The sequence below is a fragment of the Cryptomeria japonica genome, chromosome 9 (genome assembly GCF_030272615.1).
Source record: "Cryptomeria japonica chromosome 9, Sugi_1.0, whole genome shotgun sequence".
In the NCBI taxonomy this organism is placed as follows: domain Eukaryota; kingdom Viridiplantae; phylum Streptophyta; class Pinopsida; order Cupressales; family Cupressaceae; genus Cryptomeria; species Cryptomeria japonica.
Window position 1 is genome coordinate 646,210,458 of NC_081413.1, and position 27,330 is coordinate 646,237,787.

A 27,330-nucleotide genomic window follows, 5' to 3' on the forward strand; every position below is an offset into this window, starting at 1 on the left:
AAAACTCTAATTTTTAATTTTAAAATTGAACTTGTGGATTGTGTAGATCTTGAATTAATTTTTAAATTTGAATTCTTGTTTCAAATTAAAAAATTTAAATTCCCACCTTACAACATTCAAATTTTTTAAATTAAGTGGTTTATGCAACAAACCCTAATTTTAAATTCAAATTAATCTTGTTCAATTTCCAAATTTCCTTTGAGCATTTAATCTATTTTGTTAAATCTAAAGCTTCTTTTGTCCTTCTAAACATCATAAAATTTGGCCCTTAACCTCAAGAGTGCCTTTTTTTGTTTCTTTTTTTTTTCAGTTAATCATTTTATTAAACATCCTAAGTGTGTCCTATTTTGACTTTCAAGGCCTTATTTCACATATCTAGACATCTCCAATTTCCATATCCTTCTAGAATTCACATTAAAATCATAATATCTTGCCTCCCCACAAATTTAGTAAAAACTTGGTTGGACCAAGTAGCAGTTAGCAACAACCAAGAAGAAAAACTAAGAGGGGGGGTGAATCGGTCTTCACTAGATTAATCAAATTAAGCGCAATCTCAGATCTAAAAAACTGCAACTAGAATAAAGATAAACACAATAGAACCAACACACACAACACCAAGATTTTGATGTGGAAAACTCGGTTAAGGGAAAAACCACGGTGGGAACCTACCCACAATAAGATGATACTCTACAGTAGTATGTGTAAATATTACAGTGGGGAATGCACATGCATTCAGGCACACTAGCTAGAGCTCATTGCTCAAAATAAGATGATCCAAAAGGATACAACCCTCAGGGAAGGTTCACTACCTTATAGTAAGATTCAAACTACAATCCGGATTACATGAAGTGCAAATATAGCATCTCCTTATGCCTGATGATAGTTTCGGTTAAGCACATTTGTCTGTCCCGCAACAATCTCTACTCAATACACCACATTGAAGGATAAATTATCTTATCCATACATACACCACTCTCTGATAATGCAGACACGCCATCGACACCTATATATACAATTCATCAACCTTGACTACAAGATCGGCCAAACCCTCAAACCTCAATTACAAGATTACATCACACGATACATATGAGAACCACTAAACCAATATAATGATATAAATGACATAACATGGACCTAAATCAACTCTCCAAACACATCACCACCAGAATTATCACCAAGATCAACCGCAACATGCTACACCACCAAGAATACTACGTAACACAAAGAATAGCACTAGATCAGCAAAATCACCAAGAATACACACAAGAATCAATGCGGACCACCAAGACAAATAGGAAATCATCAGAAAACACCATCAAGAAAATTAGAACCATCCTCAATAGTTGCACCAACACCACTTATGCAAATCTTCATCGATCAACACACTTACTCATAGAAACACTGAACAACAACGATTTGGACTAGAAAGATAACTTGCGAAGAACCAAATCATGAAGCATCTGAACTGAGGATACATACGAACATCAATTTTTTTTACCAAATCCGCAACCAAAGATATGATCATACTGGATCAAACACCAAAATCTTCCAATGACTACATAGAAAGACTGAACTATAAACCAGATCAAATAATATGATCAGGCAATCTACCATATCACTGAAACCAATAAGGAATGAAGTATTCCAACATCCCAAATAGATAAGTCATCCATATCATCTCAATGCAATCACCAAAATACCAAATAGTTCTCAACAACACAGAAATATGATGACATCAATGATACCAACATATCCTAGTAGCAACAATATCCAACAATCTCCCCCTTTTGCATTAATGGCAACATATGAATGTGATAAAAAATCAATGTAAAGGAAATAAAATAACATCAACAATCTACAACAAAATCCCCCTAAGATCATGCACAACAAAGCTAAAAAATAAAGTAGTTTTTCACATGACTCTCTCTCACTTTGACAACAATGTCAAAGACAATACAAATTATGCTTCCTCTCTCAAAACTCATCCTCTAAGAATGACAATCTCCCCCTTAGGATAAACCCACAACTGAAAATTTGAACCACACATTGACTACTCCGACTGAGTAACAACACCAACTCATCAGCTTGGATAAAAGGATAAGGCTCTAAAATCTACCGGATTGATGCAACTCCATGCATCTAGTTCTCAACAGGAGGGGCTGAGACCCCTAGCTTGTATCTCAATCTCAAATAGACAAATGTATCTGTAGGCAAAGGCTTAGTGAAAATGTCTACAATCTGATCCTTTGTAGATACATATTCCAATCTAACTTCTTCATCACTGACCTCCTCCCTTAATAAATGATACTTTATGGACACATGCTTTGTTTTAGAATGCAACACCAGATTCTTTGAAATATTGATAGCTCTTGAATTTTCACAATATATAACAGTAGGCTCATCATAAATCATCTTGATATCCGTCAACATCTGCTTCATCCAAATTACTTGAGTACAATTACTAGCAGTAGCAATGTATTTATCTTCAATAGTACATAAAGATATGTAACATCTTGTTTCTTACCGAACCATGAAATCAACTGCTTTCCCATAAAGAATGCTCCACTAGTAGTTCTCTTCCAGTCATCAACATCACCTGCCTAATCAACATCAGTATAGGCACATAGAAAGAAATCACCATTCTTTAGATACCACAAACCATAGTCAATAGTCCTCTTCAAATATCTAAAAAATCCTCTTCACAGCAGTAACATGAGTCTCTTAAGGATCTGATTGAAATCTAGAATAAAGAAAAAAAACATGCATAATATCTGGTCTGGTCTGAGTTAAGTACAATAATCCACCAACCATATATCTATATAAAGTTTGATTAACTTTCTGAGATTCATCATTCTTAGATAATTTGCATGTAGTCACCATAGGAGTTCCAATAGGCTTAGAATCAACTAATCCAAACTTCTTCAACAATTCCTTCACATACTTAGATTAAGAAATGAAAATACCTTTACTAGTCTGAGTAATCTGCAATCCTAAGAATGATTTCATTTCACCTATCATAGACATCTCAAATTCCTTTTGCATATTATCAGCAAACTTCATACTCAAGTCATCATCACCGCTAAAAATGATATCATCAACAAAGACTTAAACAATCAAAATGTTATTATTATCAACTTTCAAATATAAGTTACTATCAACAATACCTTTATAGAATTCCAACTTCAACAAATACTTATCCAATCTAGCATACCAGGCTCTAGGGGCTTGTTTCAGCCCATACAGATCTTTGTTCAATTTTCATATCATATCTCCTTTATCAGATAAAGAAAATCCATCTGGTTACTCAATGTAGACTTCCTCTTCCAAATCACCATTCAAAAAGGTTGACTTGACATCCATCTGATATACCTTAAAATTCTTGTAAGTAGCATATGCAAGCAACAACCTAACAACTTCAATTCTAGCTACACGAGCAAAATTTTCTTCATATTCTATACCTTCCATCTGTGAACAACCTTTGCGTACCAATCTTGCTTTGTTTCTAAGAACTTCACTAACTTAATTTAGTTTATTCTAGAACACCCATTTAGTACCAATAACATTCTTGTCTTTAGGTCTCGGAACAAGCTCCCAAGTGTTATTCTTTTCAATTTGATTCAACTCTTCTTTCATCGCTTTTAACCAATTTTCATCTTCACATGCTTCTGCAACTTCCGTAGGTTCAATCTTTGAAATTAAACATATCTCTTCAACAAAAATCCTTCTCCTAGTCATCACACCTTTATTTTTATCACCAATGATCTGATTTTCTAAATGATTCAATCTTACATACCTCAGAGTCTTTTAATTATTCTATTTTTCAAGCTCTTACACTTCTTCACCAACAACAACAATATCCGGATTAACTGTCTCCACTGGATCAATCTACTTCAAGATCTCAATCTGCATAGGCTTAGGAATATCTTCAATATCAAAATTATAACTACATGCTCTGATTCGATTTCCAAGACATTCATCTACCTTCAAATTTGCACTCTCAACTATCTTCTTCAGTCTCTTATTATAGCACCGATAGGCCTTTCTCTTAGTAGAATATCCCAATAAGATTCCTTCATCACATCTTGCATCAAACTTTCCTATATCCTCATCTCTCTTAATATCACATTTACTCCCAAAGATTTTGACATATCTAATTGTAGGAATATGACTAAACCACAACTCATAAGGAGTCTTACCGAAATCACCTTTAATACACACCTGGTTGAATGTGTAAACAACAATGCTAACAACTTCTCCCCAAAAGGTTTGTGCAATATTTCCTTCAATCAACACAGTCCTTGCAACATCTAAGATAGTTATGTTCTTCCTTTCAATAAATCCATTCTGCTGAGGGGTTCTAGGAGCATATAACTATCTTCTAATTCCATTCCTCTTACAGAATGTATCAAACTCTCTTGATGTAAATTCTCCTCCTTTGTTAGATATTAGGCATTTTATCTTCAATCTAGTCTCAGTCTCCACTCTAGCTTTGAATATCTTGAATTTCTCCAACGCTTTTGATTTCTCCCTTAAGAAGGTAACCCACATCATCCTTGAATAATTATCAATCAACAACATGAAATATCTATCTCCGTACATGCTTCTCACTCTAGTAGGACCACACAAGTTAGTATGAACCAGATCTAGAAATCCATTAGATGAACATAGTGTTGTCCATATGATGGAATTGATTATGTGTTGCATTGATGTTTTGTCATTGATGTTAACACTTGCTATTATGGTTGTTTACCGACTTTCGATAGGTGGATTGGATTGGGAATATAATCAATTGATTGCCACCGGTATGATCTGGTTGATGAAATATGTTTGTATGGATTGTTCATATTCTTTTGAGTTATTTTTCAGTCAGTTGGTATTGACTTGATGATCGGATGCTATCTTATGTTCTAGTAAGCTTGCCTTATTGGTTCAGTAAGAGCTTCACTGACAGAGCTTTATTGAAGATCTTTGATGTTATGCATAAGTGGTGTTGGTGCAACTTCTAGAAGGGATTTAGGATGCTGATGGTGATTGTGTTCGTGCCTCGACTGATTGGTGTCATTGCTTTGGTGTGTGTGGATCTAATTTAGGTCAAGTGCTATCTAGATTATGGATTGTTTTGCATGAAACATGTTGGTGGATTCTCTGATGTGCTTCCAGGATGTTTTATTGATTGGGTGATATTTGTTGGCCTTAGGTCAACATGTGTTATGATTTTATTTCAGGATTATGTAATGGATCTATTGTATTATCATTTGTGTGGCCGACCTAATTGGTTAGGTCTCGGGTTGGTATAAATGTATGTAAGATCTTATTATAGATCATGGCAAGGAGTAAAAAACGTAATAATCATTTATGTAGAGGATTTGGTCGATCATAGGTGATCGAGTTGGGTTTATGTAAGAGGCTTTAGACCTCTAGTATTGAGCTTAACTAGAAATATAATCGGGCATGTTTGATCCTATCACCGATAGTTCTTCTCTCTAGATTGTAGTCCAGACATCTTGAGGTGGTTGACATCTCTGTAGTCAGTGAGACTCCATTGTCATGAGAAGTGCACTCTAGGTAGTGTGCCTTCCTACATGTACAAGCCCCTATTGTAATCATATACTTTTTTGCAGAAGTATCATTTGACTGTGGGTAGGGTTTCCCACCATGGTTTTTACTCATTGAAGTTTTCCACATACAAATAATGGTGTTATGTGTTATGGTTGCATGGTATTGATTTTCTGGTTTTCATTTATGCTTTAATGCTTAATCAATTATACTGGGATAAACTTTTAAGTGCTTTAATTCACATAATCTATTAATAAATGATTCACCCCCCTCTCAGTTGTTCACCAGTTATCCTAACAATTGGTATCAGAGCTTGGTCATATTTTTGCAGAACCTTAACCACTTGAGGAAGATCCTATAGCAACTAATAGTTCAACTCATGTTTTCTGGAAGGACAACCCAAGGCTTGATGGAACAAATTATGGAGTATGGAAGATTCAGATGGACACTCATTTAAGATGCATTGAAAAGGAAATTTGGAAAATAACTTAGAAGAGTTATACTCCTCATAATCCAACATCTGGTCTTCCTGCACCAACAAACTTGGATAAGAAAATTGAGAATAATTGCAGAGCTAGAGAAGCCCTCTTAAGTGCCCTATCAGATCAGCAAATCATGGGACTATTAGACAAATCATTGGCAAAAGCTATGTGGGACAAGTTGAAGACTCTGAATGAAGGTGATCTTACTATTAAATTTGCAAAACTTGAATGTTACCAAGTAAGATATGAAAGCTTGAAGATGGAAGAAGATGAAAGAATTTCTACATTTATGGAAAGGGTCAATGAAATTGTATTGGGAATTCAGTGTTGTGGTGGATCTCTGAGCGAGGAAGAGATTGTTTCAAAAGTGTTAAGGATTTTTCTACTGGCATATAAGATGAAGGTAACTGCAATTAATGAGCTAAGAACCATGCCTAATTATTTTGTCAATAGAGATACTCTTGTTGGGAAGATATCTACTTTTGAGCTTGAAGAATTTGGTCCTCCTAGAGCTACAAAGGTTGATACTACATTTAAGGCATCTACATCATCAACCGACAAGCAAGATTGGAAAGTTTGTATGCAAAGGAATTGGAAGAGATCAAGAAAGAAGATGAAGAGATTGAGCTACTTGAAGCCCTATTTGCTAGAAGGATACCTAGAGGTGCATCTGGAAGTAAGTATGAAGGAAAATCTCCTTTCAAATGTTTTGCATGTAATAAGATAGGTCATTTTGCATCTATATATCCTAAAAGGAATTCAAAATTGGAAGAAAGAGCAAGAAGATATTTTAAGCCTAACCTTGAATATCAGATCAAGCATAAGTACATGAAATATAAAAACAAATCATGCTACTATGTTGATGAGGAAGGAGTAATTGATGACTCAGAAGAAGAACCGGTAGGAGATCCAGCTAGTGGATCTGGCAATGGAAAAGGTTGGGTATTTTATGCTATGAAGGAAGATCATCTAGAACCAATTATCAAGAATGAGGAAAAGGACATTGCAGAAAAAGTTAAAGAAATAGATGAATGGGTAATAGATAGTGGATGTTCTCATCATATGACAGGTGACAAAGGAAATTTTCTATCCCTGCAAGAATTTGATGGTGGTCAAGTCAGATTTGGTAATAACAAGGCATGCCTGATCAAAGGAAGAGGAACCATTTCATTGGATGGTAAGCATCACACTGATAATGTCTATTATGTTGAAGGTATGAAGCATAATATTTTGAGTGTAGGACAGTTGGTATACATAGGATTTCAATTACAATTCAAGGATGGAAAGTGCAAAATCATTAGGAAATCAGGTTTGGTGATTGCAACCGGTACACAGATGAAAGGTAACATCTTTCATTTGAACTCTGGTGAAAAGACAAAAGAAATTTTCTAACCCTATAATAATTTGATGGTCGTCATGTCAGATTTGGTAATAATAAAGCATGCATTATCAAAGGAAGAGGAACCATTCATTGGATGGTAAGTAGAACACTGATAATGTCTATTATGTTGAAGGTATGAAGCATTTTTGAGTGTAGGATAGTTGGTAGAAAGAGGATTTCAATTAGAATTCAAGGATGGAAAGTGCAAAATTATTAGCAAATCAGGATTGGATATTACAATCGGTACACATACAAAAGGTAACGTCTTTCATTTGAAGTCTGGTGAAAAAACATGTTTGATTGCACATATTGATGAAAGTTGGCTATATCATAAGAGGTTGTGTCATGCAAATTTTGATTGCATTGTAAAGATTAGTTCAACTAAGGCAGTTAGAGATTTACCTAGGATTGTGAAACCTCATAATCCGATATGTAAAGAATGTCAAATGGGTAAGTAAATTAGAACTTCTTTTAAGAGAATACTTGATAAATCTAATGATGTTCTTGATTTGATTCATATTGACCTATGTGGTCCTGCTAATACAAGAAGCTTTCAAGGTGATAGCTATTTCATGTTAATCATTGATGACTATTCTATAATGATGTGGGTTGCTTTTCTAAGGGAGAAATATGAAGCCTTTGAGAAATTCAAGATCTTTAAAGCTATGGTTGAGACATAGAAATGAATAAAAATAAAATGTCTGAGATCAGATCAAGGTGGTGAATTCACATCCAGTGAGTTTAATAGCTATTGTGAGAAAAATGGTATTAGGAGACAATTATCTGCAACCTAGACACCTTAGCAGAATGGCATTGTTGAAAGAAAGAACATAACCATTTTGGATGCAGCTAGAAGCATGATGATGGAAGCTAATTTGCCTCATATCTATTGGAGAGAAGTGGTAAGTACAATAGTTTATACATTCAATAGAGTTCATATCAAAGGAGATACCGGTAAGACCCCTTATGAATTATGGTTTGGTCATTCTCCTACTCTTAAATATTTTAAAATCTTTCAAAGTAAGTGTTATATCAAAAGAGATGATTCCATTGGAAATTTTGACCCTAGATGTGATGAAGGAATATTTCTTGGTTATTCAACTAAAAGAAAAGCATATAGATGTTATAACAAAATATTGCAGAGATTTGTGGAGAGCGCTAATGTGAAAGTGGATGAGTAGTACAAAGATCAAGCTAATTCTTATGATAATGAACCGTCAGTGAAAATGACCATAACTAAACTGGTAGTGCATGTACCAGAACATAATACTGAACCAGTTACACTGATATCATAAAAAAATTCAACTATAACTAAAGAGAAGCACAAAGAACCTGAAAATAAGAAAACACCAAGGTATGTAAGGCTATATCATTCTGAAAATCATATCATTGGAGACAAAAACATGGGAGTTATGACAAGGAGAATATTGGCAAATCAAGAGGTATGTTTCATTTCCCAAATTGAACTGGCATCAATCGTTGAATCTTGTAAAGATGAATGTTGGATGAAAGCTATGGAAGATGAATTAGATTAGATAGAAAAGAACAATACTTGGACTTTAGTTCCTTGACCTAAAAATAAGAATGTTATTGGAACTAAATGGGCTTTTAGAAACAAATTGAGTGAGGATGGACAAGTTGTAAGAAACAAGGCTAGATTGGTCTGCAAAGGATACTATCAAAAGGAAGGAATTGATTATGGTGAAACGTTTGCACTGGTAGCTAGAATTGCTTATGCAGCCTATAAGAACTATAAGGTCTATTAGATAGATGTTAAGTGTACATTTTTGAATGGATATCTTGAAGAAGAAGTCTTTATTGAGAAACCAGATAGATTTTTATTGACACATGACAAAATATGGTTTGCAGATTAAGGAAAGCCCTATATGGACTAAAAAGGCTCCTCGAGCTTGGTATGAAAGGTTGGATAAGTACCTTTTGAAGCTTGATTTTATTAAAGGTAATGCTGACACTAACCTATAATATAAGATGACTAATGATGATATTCTGATTTTTGAAGTGTTTGTTGATGATATAATTTTTGGAGGTGAAGAAAAATTGTGCATGGAATTTTCTGATAATATGCAGAGTGAATTTGAAATGTCTATGACTAGAGAAAAAATATTTTTTCCATGTTTGTAGATTACTCAAACTGACAAAGGTATCTTTATCTGTCAAACTAAGTATCTAAGGGAATTGTTGAAGAAATTTGGTTTGAAAAATTCTAAACCAGTTAGTACTCCTATGGTTACAAGTGAAAAAATGTCAATTAAGGGTGTATCCCCTTCAGTAAATTCTACAAGATATAAATCCATGATTGGTGGTTTGCTATATTTAACTCAAACTAGACCAGATATAATGAATGCAGTCAGTATTCTATCAAGATTTCAAAGTAATCCAAGAGAAAATCATGAAAGTGCAATAAAAAGGATATTCCGGTATTTGCAAGGAACAACTAAATATGGTTTATGGTACCTTAAAGATGATGAATTTACTTTATGTGCATATATAGATGCAGATTGGGCAGTTGATGTTGATGACCGGAAGAGCACATCCGGTGGAGCATTCTTCCTTAGGAAGAAGTTGGTTCCATGGATCAACAAGAAGCAGTCATGCATTTTCTTATCTATTGTTGAAGCTGAATATGTTGTAGCCGCAACCAAATTGAAGCAGATGTTGAATTATATACAAGTGAGTTTTAATGGTCGAGTAGTTATCCATTGTGATAACTCTACAGCTATTGACATATCAAAGAATCCGATATTTCACTCCAAGACTAAGCACATATTAATCAAGTACAACTTTTTGAAGGAAAAGGTGGAAGCAAAAGAAGTTAGATTAGTTTATGTGAACACTAAAGAGTAGATAGAAGACATCTTCACTAAACCTTTGTCTCGGGAATCATTTGAGTATTTAAGAGATAGATTGGGGGTTTATACCCCTCTGATAGAGACTAAATTGATGCAGTTGTGCATCAGTCTGGTATGCATTATTAAAGCTACCTTTTGCTCCGGATTGATGAATCAGTGCTACTACTCAAGGGGAGTAGTCAGCCTTGAAATTCAATGTTTTCATATTTTGTTTGTTTCTTTGCAATTGTTGTGAAAGGGGGAAGAATATATGTGAAAAAACATTACTATTTATTGATTGCACTCCTTAGGGGGAGTTTGGCGGTATTTGGTATTTATGTTTCAGTTTTGGTTCAGAACTTTATTGCTATATCATTTCATGGGATATTGTTGGCGGTCTTCCATTAGGGGAGACTTCTTTAGCATTTTCTTGGAACTTGGATGTTTTTCACATCTAGTTTTGCCATTAATGCCAAAGGGGGAGATTGTTAGCCATATGATGAAATTAATTATGTTTTGCATTGATGTTTTGTCATTGATGTCAACACCTACTATTATGGCTGTTTACTGCCTTCCGGTAGGTGGATTGGATTGGGAAGATAATCAGTTGATTGCCATCGATATGATCTGGTTGATGGAATATGTTTGTATGGATGGTTCATATGCTTCTGAAGTATGTTTCAGTCATTTGGTATTGACTTGATGATCGGATGCTATCTTATATTCTAGAAATATTTCTTTATTAGTCCGGTAAGGGTTTCACTATCAGAGCTTTATTGAAGATCTTTGATGTTATGCATAAGTGGTGTTGGTGCAACTTCTAGAAGGGATTCAAGATGTTGATGGTGATTGTGTTTGTGCCTCGACTGATTGGTGTCATTCCTTTGGCATGTGTGGATCTAATTTAGGTCTGGTACTATCTAGGTTATGGATTGGTTTGCATGAAACATGTTGGTGGATTCTCGGATGCACTTCCAGGATGTTTTATTGATTGGATCATATTTTTTTGGCCTTAGGCCGACATGTGTTATGATTTTATTTCAGGATTATTTAATGGATCTATTGTATTATCATTTGTGTGGCCAACCTAATTGGTTAGGTCTCAAGTTGGTATAAATGTATGTAAGATTTCATTGTAGATCATGGAAATGATCAAATAATCTAATAATAATTTGTGCAAAGGATTTGGTTGATCATAGGTGATCGAGTTGGGTTTATGTAAGAGGTTTTAGACCTCTGGTATTGAGCTTAACCAGAACTATAATCTGGCATGTTTAATGCTATCACTGGTAGTTCTTCTCTATAGATTGTAGTCCAAACATCTTGAGGTGGTTGACATATCTATAGTCAATGAGACTCTATTGTGATGAGCAGTGTGCTCTAGGCAGTGTGCCTTCCTGCATGTGCAGGCCCCTATTGTAACCATATACTTGCTACAGAAGTATCATTTAACTATGGGTAGGGTTTCCCATCGTGATTTTTTCTCATTGATGTTTTCCACGTACAAAACATGGTTTTATGTGTTATGGTTGCATGGTACTGATTTTTTGGTTTTCATTTATGCTTTAATGCTTAATCAGTTATACTAGTATAAGGTTTTAAGTGCTTTAATTCACATAATTTGTTAACAACTGATTCAACCCCTCTCAATTATTCACCGGTTATCCTAACACACAACTTAAATAAAAAATTTGTTTTCTTTCCCATCTGACATTCCTTACATACCAGATTAGTAGGCTTCACAATCTTAGGTATATTTCTAACAACTCAAGTAGAACTTATTTTTACCATGTAGTCAAAATTAACATGATACATTCTCCAATGCCACAACCAACTTTCATCAATCTAAGCAATCAAACAATTTTTCTCGCCAGCATTCAAATGAAAGATATTACCTTTAGTCTTAGTACCTGATGCAATATCTATACTAGAGGCATTTAGGATCTTACATTTGTTGGAAATTGACACTCAATTGATTGGTTTCAATATGTTGTCATTGATGGCAACATGGCAACTTGTTTCGGCTTCATATTTTGGTTTAGTTGTGTATGGGGAGGCACTTCACAGACACATCACCAGCATCGGCACCGACACTGATAGGTTGGAAGGGTTTCTTTGGTTATCGGCAATGCAGGCCAACATGGTTTAGAATTAGGGTAACGATATTGGAGGCCGATATCTTTTAGATCCGGCATCAGAAATTATTTTTGATATTCATGTGTTTATGTTATTGAGCCAACATTTATATTCATATTGTAATTATCTTTGTAAGCTGACCGTGTGTGGGAAAATTGGTGCAAAGAAACATAAATTTTGGTTGCACGAAGTCCACACACCAATGGGACTTATGGTGAAAGTTATGGAGCTATATTAAATAGCTCAACTCCCCAAGGGATGTTCCATTGTTCTCTATCTCACAGGATCCCTCAAGTCAATGCCTTTGCTCTTAGATTACTGAGCAAAGTGACTTTAGGAATGACAACTCCATGAATGAGGGATGCTTGATCAACTTAATATGAGTGCATTCCTAGTTATGCATGCTATTAAATATAATATGATTTAAACTAGCATAGATATGATGATAACATAAAAGATTAGTAAAAGTCTATCCTAACATGATATACTAGTCTAATATGAGAGTGCTATGATAATGGAAATGCTTCTTAAAATGCTTATTCATATGATTCCTATTCAAAGATAGTGTAGACACCTAAAAATGGTCAACGCTTGCGAGGTCATACTTTAACATTTGCGCATTGCCTCATTTTAGGTTTTTGCGTCGCATTAACATTTCTCCTATGATTCGCACTTGGTTTTTATCATTTGCGAGCATCGAGTCATTCTTCTGCATTCTTCATCTGTCTCGCTCTTGAATTTGGTCTTGTCGACAACACTATCCAGTCATTATTTTAATCGATTCTATCTTATTGCATCAATTTGCATGCTCATTTGTCATTATTTTGGACATCATCAATCCTAATTAGGGTTTTGTCCTTCTGTCAATCTTGCGATCGATTTGTCATCGATCGTTGTCCTCTTATCAATCTTGTCGATTTATCATCAATCCTTCAATCTTGTCATTTTAACGATCGATTTGTCATCGATCCTTGTCATGTTCGATCTTGTCATTTTGCGATCAATTTGTCGTCGATCGTGGTCATTTTAATCTTGTCATCTTGCAATCTATTTATCATCAATCCTTGTCCTCTTGTCAATTTTGTCATTTTGCGATCATTTCGCTATTGATCATTGTCTGTCTCAATTATGTCAATTTGGATCAATTTGTCATTGTTCCTCGTCAATTGGCGCATCAATTAAATCAGTTATCACATTGGTCATTTATCAATCCAAAATCAAATCAAATCGAGTCAATTATATTTCAAGACCTAATTCGTCTTCTAGGGTTTTATGATTTATTCATTTAACCTAATTTGTCATTTCTTCCTCTAGGATTACTAAATTATTTATTAATCCTAGGTCTTCTCATTACAATTAAATCTTTATTTAATTGGATAATTATTCTTCCTCTTGTAAATTAATTAATAAATGACAAATTATTAATTAATTTACCTAATTTCTTCTAGTTCCTAATTTCCTATTTTTCCATCAATTTCTAATTCCTAATTTTCATCAATTTCAATTTTCTAATTTTCTAATTTCGTAATTTCAAATTCCTCCTATTCATCTCCTAATTCTATGGGAATGACATTTCAATTTGTCATAAATTGTCATAATTGATAATCAATCAATTTTGACATAGAATGTGTCATAATTTGTCATCAATTATCAATCAATCAAATTGTGCATGGAAAGTGCATAATTTGTCATATTGATTTGCAATTTCCATTTGAATTGCATCATGCTAATCTTGTCATTTATCCAATTCTTCTATAAATTGGATGATTTTCAATCAAAGCTAATCCCGAATCCCTAATCAAACTATCGAACTTATGCTTCTAGTACTCTTGATCAACAAACCAATATCAATCTTGCTTTCAATTGTATGTTGTGCACTTGTAGGTGAGATCCACAAATCCATTTGAAGAGGAAAGAAGAACAATGGAGCTGCATGGAAGAAGCATCCAAATCGTCATCTGGTTTGCATGAATATTTGCTTTTGAATGCTTTGTTTTTATGTCTCTATTGAGTGTGCTTAGGATTAGATCATTGCAATGTGTGTTTGGGATTGAGCTAATAATGAATAATATGTCCTTTTATATATTGCTTTGATGATTCCTAATTCCAATGCTACATTAATTGGTGAACCCGACGTGAATACTAACCTTCTAACCCCTTTACTGTGTTTTGGAGTGCTTTCAAGTTGATTTTGCAGGTCAAAAACCCAAAAACAGGGCCATGCAGGGTATTCTGGACACTTCTACACCTGTGTCCTGCATCTTGTGCCTGTGTCCTGCATCTTGCGCTTGTGTAGGTGACATTCTATGCTTGTGTCAGACATCTTGCGCCTGTGTCATGAGTTCTGCGCTTGTGTAAAGTCCAGAACAAAGGTGAAAAATGCAGTGTTTACTTGAAATTTTTGGTGTTTTTGCATTCTGTTTTCTGTGCTTTGGATTTTGGTACTAATTATTTGTGTAGAATCTTGGAATACACATGGAAAAGACTATAAATCAAACTACTAACATGTGTTATGCAGAATCGATGGTCAAAGACAACAAATCAAACCTCTAACTTGGGTTTTGCAGGTTGCCTTGGAGAAACAACCAAACTGTGTGTTTGAGATTTTTAATTAGGCACTTAGTGATTTATAAATAGGTGGGAATGAAAATTTGTTTGCTTTGATTTTTAAGTGTGACATTGGAGTAGGAGAGTATGCTCTCATCCTTCTTAGGGTGATCAGAAATCCAGATCTTCGATACCATGCTCATTGTTTTGATTGTGTGTCTCCTTTAGAGGGCCTGCCTTCCCGACCACTTTGCTTTTGCAAGCAAGTGATAATTGTGAGAAGGGAACGAACCAAAGTGAGTACGGCTAGAATTCCTTGGCATTCTAACTCACTATAAAAAAATACCCGATGAGCGAAAGCTTTGAAGGAAGTGTTACGTGGGAATTGCAGTTACTTGGGAAGTGATGACCCTTGGACTCTTTCTCATATCAACATCTAAGTAGGGCCTCTTGGTCTAAATCGTGCTTGCGCAACTACATTTGTTTGGTATCTTGATGGGCTTAATGTCTCAATCACGCTTGCGTGACATCAAGGAGTAATGCTTAACAGAAATCCTTACTAAACACCTTGTTTTTAGAGGCCAAAAACCCTTCTAGTTGCTTGAGAAGGACAAGTTCGGATACTTGGAAGAGATACTAAGTTCACCATGGGGAGATTTCCATAGGGACTGATGCTTGGCTGCCCTGAGAAGTGAGTGCCATGGAGGGGAGCCTGTGGGGTCAAGCATCTATGTATTCTCCTTGAATCTCATAATGAGTCTACCTCTCAAGTACCTAATGTCTTTGCCTACCATAAGAAATGTGGAAATGAGCATGATTGTCTTGAGTCTAAGTTGTAATATCTTGTATTATTTGATTGTCAAAAGTTGAATTTTATCTCATTTCAAGAACAAGGCAAATTGATTTAAAACAAGGTTAAACACAAGAGACATTCATCCAACAAAAGTTCAACAAGGTTCAAAACACATCTTCCAACATGGTTATCAAATATTGTTCAAAATCTTGTCTTAACATTCATGTCACTTGCATTTAGGTTCATCCTAGGTGTCCATTTTGCAAATTCATTGTCAACTACTAAGGTTAGGTTTCACCTAAGTCATACTCCTTTGCATATCAATAAGAGTCATCCATTTGCATGTGTCCTCTTGCATTAAAGTCATACCATTGTCATACATTCATATTTTCATACCCTAAGTCTCTTCATTAAGCTTAAGTCATTATCATATCATAGCAATTGTCCCTTTGCATATAAAACTAGGTCTTGTCATACTTGAGTAATCCAAATCTTTGATAAACCCTAAGTCATTGTTAAGAAGTCTAGACCTTATCAAGTCTTTTGTCCTTTTGTCATCAATATCATTTCGTCAAACCTAGCTTAGTATCCAAGCATATAGGGGAGACATTGTCATCTTGTCCTTTGTCAATTAAGTCCTTTTGTCCTTTGAGGTCTAGACATCATTTCAATTTCCTAAAGGTCTCTTTTAGATTTGCATTCATAAGTTTGTCAAAATATTCAAAAACAACCAAAAACATAGATTGCATTTTCATCTATTTAGTTTGCATTTAGTTGCATATCACATATTACCCTTGAAAAATTCCAAAAAAAAAAAAAAAAAAACATTGCATAAGTGACATGCCTGTTGAGACAAGATCAAGATCTAAGAAGATGAGTGAACCAATGTATCAACCCATGGACAACAGAGCAAATTCGCAGTTTCAAACTAGTCAGACAGTGCAAGTTGAAGGTTCATCAAACACATCTCTACCACCATATGGAACGGTTCAACTTGGACCACCACCATTATATGAACCAGTGTTTGTACCTATGAAACCAGGACAAGGGAGTGTCCCACCAACTCCAAGAGGAAATGCACCTTTCAATTGGAATCAGTCCAACTTGCAACAGGAAATACAAACATTGTATGAAGAACCAACTCTCTCACAAGGATTTGGTTTAGGTCAAGGCATTCACCAAGAAACAAATCCAAATATTCAACCAGACTCTTCATCCGATTCTGATGATTCAGATGATATTGACATGTTCCTTCAGAATCCAAAGATAACAAAAAAAATGGATAAGTTCTTGAGTAAAGTCTTTAAGATGTTTCCACAAAAATATCTTAACATGATGAGTAATGTGACCTCTTCAAGTGAACAAGTCAATGTGCAAAAACAACAAGGTGGTGAGTTGTTAAGTTTCTCTCCACATCCAACTGAAGAAAATGTGCAACCTGAAACTCAGCCTACCTTAATGAGTAAACGTGCTTCAAAGGCATTGACAGTGACTATTCCTCAAAAGTCACCATTTGAGACCATAAATAATCCACTATTCAATGTAACACCTGCAACACAAGATCAAACAAGGACTACGCAAATATTGACAAATATCCCTCAACAAGAAGTAGTTCCTAATATGCATAAAATTGGATCAACATCTAAGATACAAGAAAGCTTCACAACTGGAATGCCTAATATCAATAATGTCCAAAGCAATTCCACGATGCAAAAAAGTTCTTATGTCCCGTTAAATTCAATATATTTGCCAAACACTATTGCGACAGATCCTTCGATAATGGCGACACAAAGAGCTACAGATAGTGGTTTGTACCAACAACAATTGTTGCAATGATTGGATAATATGCAAAAGGTACAATCGAATGTGCAAACAAATGATGTGCAACAACAACAATATCACATTCGACAAGAAATTGCAGGGCCTTCGGCACCATTACAAGTTAACGCAAACTTGCAACCATCACAATGGATTGGACAAGCAACACAACAAGTTAATGCAAGTGCCATACCCCATCCTAAGGAGAAGCAACGAAAACCATCTAAACAAAGTTTTTTACAATTGATGGGATATACACCATAACAACAATTGGCACAAAGTCAACAAATTCCGATCTGTCAGCCTCAACACCAACATGTGCCACAATATGAGCCAAGGCAAACAAGCTATCCTACTTTACAACCGCAAGTGGTGCCTATGCAATATCAACAGCCTACTCAATTGCAATATCAACCCAGGCTCCAAGAAGCACAACAACAAGGTCAATATCAAAGCATAGCACAACTGCAACAACAAGAGATGTACCAAGAGCTTTATGTGCCGGAAACGTCAAAAATGCCCATTGCAGAGTATCAATAACCGATTGGAAATGCGGTATATCAACAAAGAATACCAACTGGGATTAATGATGGACCTCTAAAATCTGATACAATTGCACAACAACTTGAGAAGTTGCAATGAAAAGTTGATGCATTGGAAACTAAAGGAACAAAGAAGTTGTATACGGATCAAGATTTATGTCCTAATCCATTTGATAAGAGTGTATACATGCCTCCATTCCCTAAGCATTTTGAGGCACCCAACTTTGAGAAATATAAAGGGAATGGCAATCCAAAAGATCACATTCGAGCATTTTTTGCAGCATGTACGGAAGTGAGCTATGAAGAGACATATTTAATGCGATTATTTGCACGAAGTCTCACAAGACAACCCTTGGATTGGTATTCACATTTGCCAGCAAATATAAAGACTTGGTCAGAATTGGCTGAAAAGTTTTTATATCATTTCGCGTTTAATATCGACAGTGACGTGACTATGTCAGATTTATGCAATACCAAGCAAAAGCAAGGTGAACCATTAGTGACTTTCTTGCAACGCTGGCAAAGCTTGTATAGTCGTTCTTCTCTCGATATACCTAAAGAACAACAAGTGAATCTGTTTATCCAGAATTTGGTCCCAGAAATGATGTATGAGCTAAAATTAAAAAGTCCTAGTACTATAGAGAAACTCATTAAGAAAGGAATGAGCATTGAAATAGCTCTTGCAGCTAAAGGTATTTGTAGACACCTAAAAATGGTCAACGCTTGTGGAAGTCATACTTTAACATTTGCGCATTGCCTCATTTTCGGTTTTTGCGTCGCATTAACATTTCTCTTATGTCACGCACTTGATCTTTATCATTTGCAAGCATCGAGTCATTCTTCTGTATTCTTCATTTGTCTCGCTTTTGAATTAGGTCTCGTCGATAACAATCTTTAATCATGATTTTGGTCGATCTTTGTCCTTTTGTCAATCTTGTCATATTGCGATCGATTCGTCATCGATCCTTGTCCTTTTCAATCATGTCAATTTGGTCAATTTGTCATTGATTTTTGTCAACCAATCTCAATCAAATCATTTATCAACACTGTTCATTTATCAATTCAAAATCATGATCGAATCGATATCAACTATCCTTTGTCAAGACCTAATTGTCATCTTTGCATTGCTAATCCATCTCTTTAGGGTTTCATGATTTAGTCATTTAACCTTGCTTGTCATTTTCTTCCTTTAGGATTAATAAATTACTTATTTATCCTAAGTTTTCTCATTACAATTAAATGTTCATTTAATTGGCTAATTATTCCTCTTTGTGAATTAATTAATAAATGAAAGATTATTAATTAATTTACCTAATTTCTAATTTCCTAATTCCTCTTTTCCCTATTTTTCTAATTTCTTAATTCTTAAATTCAATTTCCTCCTATTTCTCTCCTAAATTTATGGAAATGACATAGAAATTTGTCATAAATTGTCATAAATTCTTGACATAGAAATTTGTCATAGAATTTGTCATAAATTGTCATAAATTCTTGACATAGAAATTTGTCATAGAATTGTCATAATCCTTGCATAGCAATTTGTCATAGACATGTCATAATTTTGCTATTATTGATTTGAATTTCTATTCGAATCACTATCATGCTAATTTGTGCATCTCTCCAATTCTTCTATAAATTGGATGAATTTCTTCAATCCTCCGAATCCAAATCCTTAATCAAACTATCAAACTTACGCTTCTAGTACTCTTGAGCTTTTCATCAATCTTGCTTTCAATTGTATGTGCACTTGTAGGTGAGATCCACAAATCCATTGAAGAGGAAAGAAGAACAATGGAGCTGCATGGAAGGAGCATTCAATTCTGCATTTGGTTTGCATAATCTTTCATTTTGAATGCTTTGTTTTCATATCTCTATTGAGTGTGCTTAGGATTAGATCATTGCAATGAGTGTTCTTATGATTGAGTTATCATGTCTAGTGTTTTGATCTACTTACTTGCTTTTATGATTCCTAATTCTGATGCTACATTAATTGGTGAACCCGACGTGAAAAACTAACCTTCTAACCTCTTTATGGTGTTTTGAGTGATCTCAAGTTGATTTGCAGGCCAAAAAACCCAAAAACAGGGCCGTGCAGGGTATTCTGGACACTTCCGCGCTTGTGTCATGCATCTTGCACTTGTGTAGGTGACATCTTGCACCTGTGTCATACATCTTGCGCCTGTGTCATGCATCTTGTGCTTGTGTAAAGTCCAGAACAGAGGTGAAAAATGCAGTTTTTACTTGAAATTTTTGGTGTTTTTGCATTCTGTTTTCTGTGCTTTGGATTTTGGTACTAATTATTTGTGCAGAATCTTGGCATACACATGGCAAAGACTACAAATCAAACTACTAACATGTGTTATGCAGAATCGATGGTCAAAGACAACAAATCAAACCTCTAACTTGGGTTTTACAGGTTGCCTTGGAGAAACAACCAAACTGTGTGTTTGAGATTTTTAATTAGGCACTTAGTGATTTATAAGTAGGTTGGAATGAACATGTTTTTGATTTTATTGTTGAGTTTGACATTGGAGTAGGAGAGTATGCTCTCATCCTTTTAGGGTGATCAGAAATCCAGATCTTCAATACCATGCTCATGTCTTTGATTGTTTGTCACCCTTAGAGGGCCTGCCTTCCCGACCACTTTGCTTTTGCAAGCAAGTGATAATCGTGAGAAGGGAACGACCCAAAGTGAGTACGGCTAGAATTCCTTGGCATTCTAACTCACTATAAACAAATACCTGATGAGCGAAAGCTTTGAAGGAAGTGTTACGTGGGAATTGCAGTTACTTGGGAAGTGATTCCCCTTGAAACTCTTTCTCATATCAACATCTAAGTAGGGCCTTTTGGTCTAAATCGTGCTTGCGCGACTACATTTTTTTGGTATCTTGATGAGCTTAATGTCTCAATCATGCTTGTGTGACATCAAGGAGTAATGCTTAACAGAAATCCTTACTAAACACCTTGTTTTTAGAGGCCAAAAACCCTTCTAGTTGCTTGAGAAGGACAAATTCGGATACTTGGAAGAGATACTAAGTTCGCCATGGGGAGATTCCATGGGGACTGATGCTTGGCTGCCCTGAGAAGTTAGTGCCATGGAGGGGAGCCCGTGGGGTCAAGCATCTATGTATTCTCCTTGAATCCCATAATGAGTCTACCTCTCAAGTACCTAATGTCTTTGCCTACCATAAGAAATGTGGAAATGAGCATGATTGTCTTGAGTCTAAGTTGCAATATCTTGTATTCTTTGATTGTCAAAAGTTGAATTGCATCCCATTTCAAAAAGCAAAACAAATTGATTCAAAACAAGGTTAAACATAAGAGACATTCATCCAACAAACGTTCAACAAGCTTCAAAACACCTTTCAAACATGGTTGTCAAACATTGTTCAAAATCTTGTCTTAACATGCATGTCACTTACATTTAGGTTCATCCTAGGTTGCATTTTGTAAGGTTCATTGTCAAGTATCAAGGTTAGGTTTCACCTAATTCATACTCCTTTTGCATATTAATAAGAGTCATCCACTTGCATATGTCCTCTTGCATTAAAGTCATACCATTGTCATACATTGCATACCCTAGGTCTCTTCATTAAGCTTAGGTCATTATCATATCATATTAAGGTCACTTGCATAGTAATTTCCTTTTGCATATAATCTTAAAACTAGGTCTTGTCATACTTGAGTAATCCAAATCTTTGATAAACCCTAAGTCATTGTTAAGAAGTCTAGACCTTATCAAGTCTTTTGTCCTTTTGTCATCAATATCATTTCGTCAAACCTAGCTTAGTATCCAAGCATATAGGGGAGACATTGTCATGTGTCCTTTTTGTCACTTGGTCCTTTTGTCCTTTGAGGTCTAGACATCATTTCAATTTCCTAAGGGTCTCTTTTAGATTTGCATTTCAAAAGTTTGTCAAAATCTTGAAAAACAACCAAAAACATAGGTTGCATTCTTGCCATAGATTGCATTCTCATTCATTTAGTTTGCATTTAGTTGCATATCATATATTATCCTTGAAAAATTCCCAAAAATATTGCATTTGCATAGTGACATGTCTATTGAAACAAGGTTCCAAGCACCAATGATGCAACAAAGTTTGACATATCAACCAAAAATGCAATCACAATTATATCGAACCCAACAACAAAGCAACATTGATCAAACATTTTATGATGAAACAAGTCTCCAAATACAAAAACTAGAGGAGAAACTAGCCATGCATAATGGGTTCTTCCACTTTGGTCCAATCTGATCCACTTCAAGATCTCATTATTTCTCTCATCTCATATCCACCTCATAATGGACTCACGTCTTCTTCCCAAAGAAAAGAGTATCCTACAAGTCAAGATATTCATAAAGGCAAAGGAGTAGACCTTCATGAGAAAGAACCCCTTCATATCAAAGAATATACTAATGGTCATGGCTACAAAGCTCACACTCAAGGTGTTGGTATCCCTTCAAAGTCAAAATCCAAATGTCCACCTTCCCCATCATCGCTTCCATCCATTCTAGGTCCCTATATCTCTCCATCTCCTATGCAACATCAACAAAGGCACACATCTTGGAGAACCTTCCATCCATCCCACAGGCCTCCATATCATTCCCATCCACACCGACATTCATTCCCTCTTCCAAGCAATTTGGATGCCAAGTATAAAAGTCATAAGTCTAGCAATCCACATGTATTCAAGGATCAACATGTCCAATATAATCGACATGTCAAAGCAAAGAACAATATGATCTATAAAGAAAAAGAAATATCCAAAAGGCCACAAAGGCCCATTGCTCAAAAATAAAAGTCAAAATATATATGGGTTCCTAAATCCCTTGTGCAAGCAATGCACTCCAAGGAACCACAAAAGCATGAAAAATCAAAAACCATGTGGATCCCTAAGAAGCTCCATGAAGCACAAAAGCCTAAAGAAACATCCAACTTGGCATCCAAAATTGCTATTCCTCCATCCAAACCTTCCAAGTCTGTTCTTCCATCACCTTCTTCATCTGTTTTGGGCCCTTATGTCCCAAAATCCATAGCCTTTCCTCCATCCAAATCTCACAATCTGAGATCCGTTTTTCCTCCATCAGTCCATCACCCCTCAAGGTGTGTGCCAATGTCGATCTTGCCTTCATTTCCATCCATCGAAGCCCAATTCTTCCAATACCCTATCCATTATCCAATTCATATTTTCCATCCTTCGATCCCTCTGGTCCAATCATTTGCATAAATCCTTGCCTTAGTTTCATCTCATTTTCCATGTCCTTATCCTACCAACGTCTTTGAGCATACTTGTAAAGGTCATGGTCCATTTATTTCAAGGCTACTATCCAAAAAAAAAAAAGATGCTTGAGTCCTTCTTCCATCCCCTATCATGTGTCCATCTTCTATTGAGAAAGTCAAAATACAAAAAAAAAAGTGAAAAAAAAAAAAAAGACAAAAGAAAAAAAAAAAGTAAAGAAAAATAATTCTTCCACTGGTGAAAACCTGGCAAATAGGCGGCTTGGGCAAGTACCATGATGAAAACCTGCAAACAGGCACCTTGGGCAAGTACCATGATGAAAACCTGGCAAAAAGGCGTCATGCGTAATTTATGAACTTCTTGCACAATCACACTTGGGGGCAGTTTTCCTCCTTCATATCCTATTGCCCTTCATTATCTTATCATACCATGTCATTACCCTTCCTTGTCCTATCATCCCTCATGTTCATTTTCCCTTTCCACATTTGATCTTGACAAGGCTGAGGATCATCATGAGCATCATGCATCTTGTTTGCAGCTTTTAGTCTATCATAGCTTTTGGTCATTTGTCCATTTGCTTATTATAACCTTTCATCCATATTCCCTAGCTTATTGCAACTTTCTGCCATTATCCCTTAGCCAAATCCCAACCTTCAGTCCATGTCCCTTATCCATTCTTGGTCTTTCTTATCCTATCCATATCTTTTCACTATCCATACACTCTTTTTCTGTCTCTTGATCTTGATCTGACATAAGGACACAAAATTTAAACATGGTTTCAAAAACCTCTTGACATGTCCCTCATGCCATGTCACTGCTTTACATTGTCATATCCAGTCTCTTGTCCCATCATGCAATAGCCCTTGAAAATTGCATTCGTATTGTCTCCATAATAAAAGGCCTTTGTCTTCCCTCTATCCACCAACATTTCAGCAAGCCTATTTATTCACCTGTCATATTCCTTGCCTTGCTAGACACTGGGGCAAAATCATAAAAATTGAAAAATGTCCTGAAAAAATATCTAAAAAAATTTAAAAAATGAAAATCCCTAAAAGTCATATAAAAGTCCTAAAAAAATGAGCAAAAACATTTCAAAACATTAAAATCCAAAAACAAGCTTTTTGCAATAAAATATCCCCTTTGTGCATAGACAAATCACTGAGCATACATCCAACGACACGCAATCAAACACTACGCTTTTAACTGAAATCATGCTTAAACAGATGAACTTTTTACTCAAACCAGACATTCAAACTGATCAAAATTGTCATATCAATCAACCTTAAAATCATTTGTCCTTGTCTCTACTATCATGGGTCTTATACAGGGTGTGGTATACTCGAAACCAGACTGTGTCCTATCTTAGACGAGATACCACATGTCCTGAAACCAGACAGCATGATCGTCCTATCAGCACTTTCAACTTTTGACAATGAAGATCAAGATGTTTGTTTGACTTGTTGGAATTTGTGCATCTTATCTTTTTATTGATTTATCTTCAATCATGTTCCTATGTTGCTCGATGATGTCACTGAGTGATTTAGAGTGACCGGGATGGATCATGGTCCTTTTCTTTTCTTTTGTGATTGCTATTTGTCTGTGATGTGTCTGTCTTTTGCAAAAAGGGTTGCATTTCAGCTCTGGCCTTCAATGCCATGATGCTCTGCATCCATTTTACTACATAAAAATAAAGGTTCTCACCTACAAAGTGCATTACTGAAAGCAAGTTTTCTTCATCTTTAACTGTCTTCTGTTTCATTTTCTTCTTACTAACATTTCTTCCGTCTGGTTAGCTGGTCAGTTCGGTCTAGTGCTCCGATTTCCAACCATACATACTGCATCCTGCATCCATTTGGTTAGTACATTTGCATTACATTAAGCATCATATCAAGCATTTTATCCATTTCATACTATCAATGCATCAAAAGCGCATAAACAAAAATATATCCATACATATTCCACAAAGGTACATAAACAGTGCATATGTCATCCATACATGGCAAATCACATAAATCATTTGCATCTCATCATATCGATGCATATCATATCATCTGCCACAATAAATATCAGAGTACAAAATCAGACTTTTTGTCCTAAGTATGGCCCGCAGGCTGACTACAAAATGTCAAACTACATAATGTCTACTGTCTGTCTAAGGAGCACGTGCCTCTATCACTGGGTGCTCCCTCTATCCTCCTCATCCCTGTCATGTCTCAGAGATGATGTCCCTCATATCCCAAGTCCTGCTAATGTATCTATGTCCATGCTTCTGAGTCTATATCATAACATGAAGCAGTCAGGTCGATTCTCCCGCGTGATCAACGGATACTGTCGACTCTACATCACAATCGGGGCATCATTTTGTCAGTTTTAGGGTTTGCTCCTACGGGTTGCATTTCCTCATTTTCATGTTCAAATCAAGGTGTTTTTCATCTATTCTGACCTATCCTACCCTTGTCCCCCCTTTTCAGGTCCTTTGCATGCAGTTTTGAACCTAAATTGAGTCTTACATGCACAATTGCGCTTGTGTCTTAACTCTTGCGCTTGTGTCTTGACTCTTGCGCTTGTGTCTTAACTCTTGCGCTTGTGTACCCTTACACAAGTGCAGAAGACCTCACACAAGCACAGAAGACATCACACAAGCGCAGAAGACCCTACACAAGCGCAGAAGTCAGTTTCTGCATCCTCTATGGGCCCCGCAATGTCCCGCAAGCAAGTCAAATTCATGAAATTGAAAACATGGGTTTTTGAGATCCATACCGCTGCTCCTGAAATCATCTAGTTGTCTGAATGTGCGTACACATTCTCCAAGGTGATCCACCATTGGAATGTTCGCCATCTATCTACAAGTGTCCTTGTCCAGAGCAACAAATTCTCCTCTTTGTCTAGTGCAAATGAGCCATTTTCAACCTCTTGGTCTCATTTATAGCTCTTTGTCATTGCATAGATGGATGTGCATCCTCTCCATCTTATGTTGGTCACGGTCTTGTGCACCTTACATTGCTTGTCCTTCATGCATCTGATCTCCGATTGTCAGTCCGTTCGATTCTATCATTTTTATCGATCAATTGGCCTCTTTCCTGCATGTTTCCGGCCAATTCCTCGAGGGGGCATGCATATGTCATTATTATTGTCTGGGGCATTTTCATTATCGTTCTTTGAAACAACGCTCAGAATCGCATTGTCTCAAAGAGGGGCAAAATGTAGACACCTAAAAATGGTCAACGCTTGCGGAAGTCATACTTTAACATTTGCGCATTGCCTCATTTTAGGTTTTTACGTCGCATTAACATTTCTCCTATGTCACGCACTTGATCTTTATCATTTGCGAGCATCGAGTCATTCTTCTGTATTCTTCATTTGTCTCGCTTTTGAATTAGGTCTTGTCAATAACAATCTTTAATCATGATTTTGGTCGATCTTTGTCCTTTTGTCAATCTTGTCATATTGCGATCGATTCGTCATCGATCCTTGTCCTTTTCAATCATGTCAATTTGGTCAATTTGTCATTGATTTTTGTCAACCAATCTCAATCAAATCATTTATCAACACTATTCATTTATCAATTCAAAATCATGATCGAATCGATATCAACTATCCTTTGTCAAGACCTAATTGTCATCTTTGCATTGCTAATCCATCTCTTTAGGGTTTCATGATTTAGTCATTTAACCTTGCTTGTCATTTTCTTCCTTTAGGATTAATAAATTACTTATTTATCCTAAGTTTTCTCATTACAATTAAATGTTCATTTAATTGGCTAATTATTCCTCTTTGTGAATTAATTAATAAATGAAAGATTATTAATTAATTTACCTAATTTCTAATTTCTTAATTCCTCTTTTCCCTATTTTTCTAATTTCTTAATTCTTAAATTCAATTTCCTCCTATTTCTCTCCTAAATTTATGGAAATGACATAGAAATTTGTCATAAATTGTCATAAATTCTTGACATAGAAATTTGTCATAGAATTTGTCATAAATT